Genomic DNA, 9,300 nt, shown 5'->3' with positions numbered 1-9,300 from the left:
AACTTTTTTTTAATAATCCCTATTTATCCGTTTTTAATCATAAAATTCTTGCTTTTTAATGAAAAAATCTGACAACTTTTCGAAATAATGGAAGCAACACTTTCTTAAAATTTAAGGTCTTTAGATAAAAAATAAAAAATGATATAGATTTTAATTAAATTTATAGAAAAAATAAACAAGGTTATTTACTATAAACTCAAATATATTTCAACAAACTTTCATCAGTGTGATACAATTGTTACAGAATAAAGAAAATTTTGAATTTATATAGTCTATAACTGCATCAAAAATTAGTTAATCAAGCAAAACACAAAACAAAAAAAGTAATTAACTTTCAGGAAATGTTCCTTGATATATTTAGAAAATTCTGTCGAAAGGAATTTTTTAAAAAATAAAAATTTTATTTAAAAAATAAACAAAAAAACAGTTTTTTTTATGTTTTTTTGTTAAAAAATTTTAATTTTTTAATTTTTTTAAATTCTGTTCCTACAGAATTTTCTAAATACTGCAAGGAACATATCCAGAAAATTTGAGGTAGTTATCTTAAAAAACGTAGGAGGAGATAGATTTTTAGTGAAATAGTCTATTTTCTTGCTGTTTTAGTTTGCGCCTCCCATAAGGATCCTATTGTCGGCTTTGACTTTGACCGGCTATATCTCAAAAACTATTTTGATTTTTTTAAATCTGTAAAAAGCTTCTTGTAGCTTAGTAAAAACTATATAAAATAAGATCAAAAACCAAAAAAGGGTGTTTACCCCCCCCCCCCCCCTATGCCCTTAACTTTGAATAACATAGAATTTGAAAAACAAGCCAAAAAACTGAACAAAAATAATTAAACTTGGAATATTTAAAAATTTTATTAAGTAAATAATTAAATTTAGATGAGGTACAAAATATATATTAACTACAACATTTTTTGGACTATAGAGAATTTTATTTATTATAAAGCACACTAAAAGCATCATTACAGTATCTTTTCAATAAAATTATACTATTTTGAACATTAAATTTAACTTAAATCTACTACTACTACTAACTTATATAATTTTTACAAAAATATACTTAAGATTTTTACAAATGAGTGGGTTTTTTTATTTATAACTAAAGGTTGAAAAAATTGAAAATAAAATTATTTTTGTTGATAGATGTGAGAAGAATGGTTTTTATGACTAAGTTTAAAAATCAGTTTTCAAATGTTATAATCTGCAAAAAAGTAAAAAAAAAATTTTACAAAATCATGACTGCAAATTTTCAGTTATTTAAGAAAAACTTTTATAAGGATAAAAATTTTTTAATTGTCATTCAAAGATAATATTTTTGCAAGTTCATGTTATCTTATAATAATAATAACACACCTTTTATTTTTAGTTACTTTATTAAATTTTTAAAATGATTTGTTTCATAGCATTAACTTGATTCACTACATCCCCTAAGTAGAGGAACCTAGAAAAATAACAGTAGTATTTTTAGTTTTAGTCAGTTTTTGCTTGTAGGTAAGGTACATTTAAAAAATAAATCCTATGGAATACACTATGGAAACGCAATGGAAAACAAACAAAAAAATTATATAGCACTACTGATCAAAAAAAACATTGGCGAAAGTTTACACTACAAAGCCTAATCCTGGACTTTATTATGCCATAAGACAAATTTGTGTTAAGTCTTGATCACATCAATTCAATTTTCTGATCACAAGCTTAGATCAAAACTTTAGATAACGCTGTTAACATAGAAAAATGACAAAGATCACGCCTACTTAGGGTTTGAGAATTTTCTAAAACAAACCTATCTGCGAAAAAACAGAATCTTGTTTTAAAGCAAAATTTTTTGCTTAATAACTTTTGTGTAATTAAACTTAATCATAACAGCCAAACAAATGCATAAAAAGAGGCTCAGTTGAACAGAATATCAAAGCATTATACCATCATGTTAAAGGCAGATTAAGTTTTACAGGTTGTTAGTAAAATAAAATTAACTATTTAACAAAAATATCAGCAATAAAAGACTATTATTATAAATATAAATATTTAGGTCTGGTTAAGGATTTTTATGAAACAGTAAAATTTAAAATAAACAATTGTATGGTTTAAAAGGTTTAGTTGGCAAAAAGGAAGTACCTCTACCTGTTTTTGACTCACTTAAACCTATTGGATCCGTTTGGCCTAGATTATATCAGCTTCCAAAATTAGATAAGCCTGACGTACCCCTGAGACCAATTCTATTGTTGGCTAGGTCTCCAAAACATAAAATAGCAAAATATTTAAATGTTTTAGTAAAACCACTTTTACAGTACTTTCACCGCTACATTGTATAAGATCTGTTTACTTTTGTAGAGGATATTAAAAAGCTATAATCATTAAAAACTTTATGCAATCTATTGATGTTAAAGGTCTTTCTACTAAAGTTTTTTTAGATGAGATAATTGAAATTAGTGTGGAACATTCATACTTAATTAACACACCATCATTCAGAAAAAAAAAGTTTCATTCACTTTAAGAAAATTTCCAAAATGAAAAATGACTTTAGTTGTAATAACATAATGTGTTGTCAAACTGACAGAGTTGCTTTACTTTTAGATCCCACTTTAGCTAATATCCTAATGGGGTATATTAAACATAAAATGATACCCAAATAGTAACACAAGATATGTAATGTATATGAATGACTGCATCGCAATAAGATCTAATAAAAAGGTAACTTATTTTTTTTTTCAAATAGCGTAATAAAACGTTTTTATAGTTAGCTCTATATTTAAAGATGAATTCCATATTCAAAAAAAAAAGATTTATTTCAATTTTTACTATAGTATCATTTTAATATTTCCTACAGCTAATCTAATAAACCTTCTTAGCTTGGAATAAAACTTTTCTAAAATATAAAAATAATTATTGACGTAATAATCGGCTGTTTAAGACGAAATACTTGCAATAACCACAGTTTATCGTACAAAGTTTAGTTTATTTCATTTTTTTTTCATTTAATGTATTTAATTTATTAAACCACCTTAGTTTTCAGCTTAATTAAAAAAACAATTTCTTATAGTTTTGCTTATTGCAGTTTCTGAACTTATTGTTTTAATATAAATATTTGATATAAAAGTGTATTACCTTTCTTTTAAAAGTTTAGGTTGTAAATCAATTTATATTAGACGGCTTATTAGATACTTAAATACAAACTTAGTTTTAGGGACGGATTTTAAGTCTAAGTAAAAAAGGGTTGAAACTAGATCCGGTTCCAAGAAGTAACTTTTAATTTAAAATACTTAAAAAAAAAATCATATAAAACAATTTGTATTGCCTAATGCTTAGCATAAAACACGTTTTTATTTAGACTAAACAGACCCAAAGTAAAATAATTTTTACGACTTTAAAGTCAAAGTAATTTTGTACTTAATTCGAAAGTAATGAGCTACATTATATACACTAATATATATAATATGATTTGTTTCCTAAATTTCTGATTCTACTTAAAGTAAATTACTTTAAAGCTAATTTATTAAGATAAGAACAAATAAGTTTTTTGCAACTATTAATGTGATATTTTGAATGTTAAACTTAATGGTACCTTTAAAATAGTGTAATCAAATTTTTTGGTTTTGCACAGTTTAGGTTTGTTTAAATTTATTTTATTAAGCTTTGAATCCGATTAGTTCTAAAGTATTCGAACATTATCTCAAAACATTAAACCGAAGAACTTTGAAATTATTTATACAAGTAGAACTGTTCACTACGTGTTCTGCAATAGAGGATGTTTTCATATGATTTCTGACTGCCAAGCTTTAAAAAAATGTTTTTTGTGTAAAGAGTTTTCTGCAGAACTTGCTGAGTAACCGCATAGTTTACAATACCATTTTCTGTTATCAAAACACTTATAACTTTTGTATTGAAGGCAACTGAAATAAAACGAATTTTATATCATTACTGTAAACATAAACAAGTTTTTTACACAAACAATTTTTTTTTCTGATGCATTGTATTTTAGGTTGTGACGGAGAATTAAGCAAAATTTTAAAGAGCTTACTTAACCAATGAGTTACTCCTTCATTCTTTTTAGTTTCATATTTCGCAGGGTCTTCTCTTTGCAAATATTGCAAAAGTTTTAAAAAAGTATATACAACTAAGTTAAAAATAGTCACTTTTTTGGTTAGTTGCACTTCCAAAGTAGTACTTAGATTTCTATTTTTGTTTTACCTTAATAAACTTTTGAATTGTATTTAAAAAAAATTTCGATTGGTCTACCTAAATATTTTGTTAATTCAAGCAGTAACTTTAAATTCATCAAAAACAATGTTAATTTATTCTGAAAAAATAATACCAAGTTTTGTAATTGTTTTCTTAAATATATCTACTTGGTCTATTTTTATATCTTTTTAATTCAAGCAGAAATTTCCGATTTATTAACAATTAAAGTTTGCGCAACATTAACAAAATTTGCTTAAGAGTCATGTAAAATTCAAAACAATTAAAAATAGGGTTGGTACTTTTTACATCGATTTTTAATTATGTAGGCTAACCCAAAGCCCCAAAACAGCTTGTGTAAAAAACTTACATGGCAAATAAGCTTAAATAAAAACATTTAAGTAAAAAATGACATGTTTAGATTAGCTTATTAAACTCAAACTAAAGAATGAAGTATTCAAATTTTACACAACAATACAATAACTATAAGTTATACAAAAAAGTCTCAGATAATCTACATACATTTCTTACTAAAAATTATCTATTACTTTTTGTTAATTTTACTTGTGCGTAATTAATTAATAAACTTGGATAGTTCTTGTAATATTTATGTTTTGTATCATGTCAACTTTATTTTTCCTTGAAGAAAGCTGACAAAACATATCGGAAAATAGTTTTATGTTGTACACATATTAACAAAAATAAAAAACATAGTAGTTAGAAACTTTTAAGTGTTCTTATGGTATAACTCAATTTTTTTTTGAATAATAAATTATGTTAATATGAGAGATTGTAAACAATTTCAGTATGTAACCTACTTCTAGTATTCAAATTTTTTATATATTACTATAATTTGTTTTAATTAAAACTGTATAAAAAAAAAATTAAATTATTTATTTTAGGTATGCCTCTTTAAAATTATTTTTTCTTTAGTAAGTGAGAAATAGGCCAAATTTTTTTTTGTCAATTCTTTCAGAAACAGTTTTTTTTTTGTAGACCGAGAGACTTAAAACTGTTAGGAATTACTCTTCACGGAACTTAAAGAGAGCTTTTATACTTTATTATGTAAGACTGTTTATTTAAAGTTTATGTCAATAGAGAGTGTTTTATTTATTGACTAGCTAACTTTTTACAAAACTATTTGTTTACGTTGTTATTATCAATATAATAATGCATTTTTCTAGTTTAAAGTTGTAGTTTAAAAGTACATAAACGTTTGTTGTTTAATAAATGAAATGCCCTAGTAATTGTGTAGCGATACGTTCCTGGCCAACATGATAAATATAATTAACACAGCTAAGTTTAATAAAATTTAATTTCTGGAAATTTTGTTTTTAGCCTATCTTAGACAAAACATTACTATCAATATCAACACTTAATTTCCTTGGCTTTATCAAGATTACTCCTCATTTTTATATTCATGATCAAATCTTTGAAGTAAAACTTTGAATGAACTATGCTAGATTTTTTTTTGAATGGTAAAAACAATGGGTTGTGTTGTCTGGAGTTTGTTATATTTCAACAAAGAATAAATTGTTTTGTTGTGTAAAACTTAACAAAATATAATAGTTTTTGTTTTGTCTATCTTAACAATTTATTTGTGGTATTTTTCATGTGAGAATTATTACAACTAAATTTTTTATGAGTTAAATTTTGCAATTACATTTAGTAATAAAAGTAATCGAATTATGAGAAACTTTTTCAAGGTTTGATAGTACTTTTTATAATTGTACTAACAATGATTTAATCTTTTAAAATAAAGATTTAAAACTACATAATTAACAAAAAACAATTCACAGAAAGTTGTATATTAAAAGAAGTATTAGCTAAATATATGGATATTCTTTAAGTTTTTTTACTATATTTAAAATCTTTTTATACTATATATCATTAAACCATTTCTATTTACAAATACTGAATAACTGGACCGTTAAAAGATTATTATAGTAATAAAAAGTCCGTACTAAATTTCATAGTGTGCAGATAAGTTTAGAGATCATTGTTCAACTAAATTATCTACTATACTTTACTTTTAGTTTAGTTATAATCTAAGCTCATTTAGTTTTTTATCAGAATACAGCTGTTCAAATGTTATAATGAGAAATAGTTGTACATAAAAGTTACAAAAGATAATAATAACAAAACCAACTTGTTCAAAACAGGAGTTGGTAGCTTAATCAGATTCGCTTGATCAAGCTCATTGCATTAAAAATCCTTCATGGACAACAGTGTTTTAAAAACGTTTTACTTTAAAACAGGGTTTCCTAAATTTTCTTTCAAAAGGCCCCCTAAACAGAAATTTGAAAAGCTATGGCCCCTCCAACAAGATTAATCAAAATACTACCATTATGCTCTTCATCATCAACTCCAGAATATCTAGTGTAAGTTTCAAAACTACCATAAAAAACACATAAGAATTTTTTTTGCTCTTCATCATCAACTCCAGAATATTTAGCATAATTTTCAAATTATGACCTCATGGCCACCTAAATTTCTATCACGGCCCCTAAAGGGGCCACTTGGCCCACTTTGGGAAACCCTGATCCAAAAAAAGATACAAACAGCAAATGTGTAATAAAAAAGCATAAAACAGACAGCAGTTTACTAAGCAAATGAAATTGTAAATAAGTATTATAAAAAAGCTTATACTGCACTAGTTTTTTAACTGTAACTGTAGAGTTTGAAACTTATAAAGCCACGAAAAATTGTAATTAAGAAGTGTTTTAAGTCTATAAAGAAAAATCTAGTTTTCTACACCATGGTTAAAAACTATATTTGATAAAAAAATACGTTCCTGAACAATTTTATAATATCAAACGTTTCAGCAGCTCATGAGTGTTAAGTATGCTTTTCATACTCCGTAGTCGAAAAAAAAAGTCTTGAAACTTTGGTTATAATAATTACATAACTGAAATATTTTAAATCAATAATAGTTTATCCTAAAGTTATAGAAGTCGCAAAAGTAGCATACCAACTTTACTGAAACTGTTATAAAATAAATTACTAACTGACAACGACTGTTATAAAGTACGAATTTTTTCAAGACTTTTATTAACCTTACATTAAATGGAAATAGCTAGATTAATTACATCAAAACACCAGATAGTTAGTGCTTTTACCATGGGATCTATGTGTTAAGCTAAGTCTATGTTTATTTTTTTTAAACAGTAAATTGTTAGTTCAAATATTTAAAATTTTCAGCACTTCTAAAAAAAATTAACAAAATTTATCAAATTATGAATTTATTCTAAATAAGCATCTGGTATTTTTAAACATTTGATATGTGTACGCAAAAAGTAGAGATTTACTGGTACAAATGCTCGAAAACTTCCGAATTTCAAAAACACTTCTTTATTAGCTACATATAAATTCAAATTCAAACAATACACTTCCAGGGGCCATACATAGTTTAACAATTTTAAACTGAAAAAAAGTATCAACTTGTTTCATTAATAATAGGCTACACTATTGTAACTAAATTTACAGGCCAAATCGTTTCACGATAGGTTATAATCCCAACAGAAGAATGCAGACCAACAAAGATTAAGCAAAACTTTAGTTTAAAATTTTGCCTAGATCGCAATATATTACACAAGATTTTAATACGTTTTTCAAATTACGTGATGATCAATATAATGGTTGTCTGTCATAAGGTCAAATCAAAATAATAGCAACCTGTTATGTATAACTTCAAGAAAAGTTCGAGTTTTAAAAACAGGTTAGGAAATTTAAAAGAAAAACTAAAAAATATTACTACTTCTCATAGGCCTTAATTTTATTTCATTTAAAATAGTACTATACTTCACTTGTTTCAAAAAAAAAGAAGCAAACTGAAAAAAAAACTGGAGGGTGCATTTATGTTTCATAAAAAATTAAAGTCTATTAAAATATAGTTTTGTCTCATAAGTATTTCATAAACTATAAGGTTTTCAATCAAACTCAATATCAGTTTTTGCTAAAAAACTATTTAAAGTTCATAGAAATATATTAAAAACATAAGCAGAGTTGCCATTCTTTAAGTCAAAAACTACCTTGAGTGACTTTAAACTGACTTAAGTCATATTGAGTTTTTTAAATTCTCATTTAAAAAGTTTCAATAATTTTTATATTAATTAAATAAACTATCTAAAACTAACTGGTTATAATTGTCAAAAACTAGAAGCTAAAACAAATAAATTTCATTCAAGATCAAAAAAAAAAACTGAGCTAAGATTTATAAAAAAATTGAAACAATCCGGAGCATTTATAAAAAATAACTTGGCAAAAGTCACCCTGAGTTAAAAAAAGCTCAAACTTGCCTAAGTTATATTGAGATTTTCAAAAACTTTAAACTGACCTGAGTTATCCCTAGTATACTAAGTGTGAAACAACCCTGCATGTTATTTAAATAGATTGGTACAGAGTTGCCACAGGTCAAGCTGAAAAAAATATCCTGACTTTTGAAAATCAAATTCTTTATTAAAACCGATTCCAAAATACATAACTAAAGACTGGAAACTATGTAAAGTTTTCAATCTGTTTTATCTGGGAACGGGTCTAAATTGCACGAGAACAAAATTACACAAAACCAAATTTGCACAAAGCTAAATTTGCACGAGAGTAAAAAATATATAGAAAAAAAATAAAGATAGTGATAGTAAAAATAAAAAAAAAAATTATTATTAAAAAAAAAAAAGTTACCAACTGAGGGTAAGGGGTGGCAGTGATAGTTAAAAACTTAAAAAAACATATAATAAAATTTAACCCGTGCAAAATGTCTCCGTACAAAAGTATCTTCGTGCAATTTTATCTTCGTACAATTTTGTGTTTTTGTACAATTTTGTCCCCTCTTGCAATTTTTTACGCTCGTGGAAATTTGACAGCTACCTGATTTATATATGTTAAAACAACAGTTTTTTTGCTGGATTCAATTATTTTAATTTATTCAAAAAACTCAATTAGACCTGAAAAATATGAGTTGCAAAAGCAATACACTATAGAAAGTAACATTAATAAAATGCAGTTTTTAATGATAATAAACTTTCTAATTGAGAGTATAGTTATATAAAATTTCCGCTTTTTTTTTCGAAAACCGCCCTTTTTTTCCTGACTTTTGTCTTTTTTTCGTTTTTCCTGACTTTTT

The sequence above is a fragment of the Thalia democratica genome, chromosome 4 (assembly GCF_965202585.1).
Source record: "Thalia democratica chromosome 4, ktThaDemo2.hap1.1, whole genome shotgun sequence".
Lineage (NCBI taxonomy): Eukaryota > Metazoa > Chordata > Thaliacea > Salpida > Salpidae > Thalia > Thalia democratica.
This window is presented reverse-complemented; position numbering follows the sequence as displayed.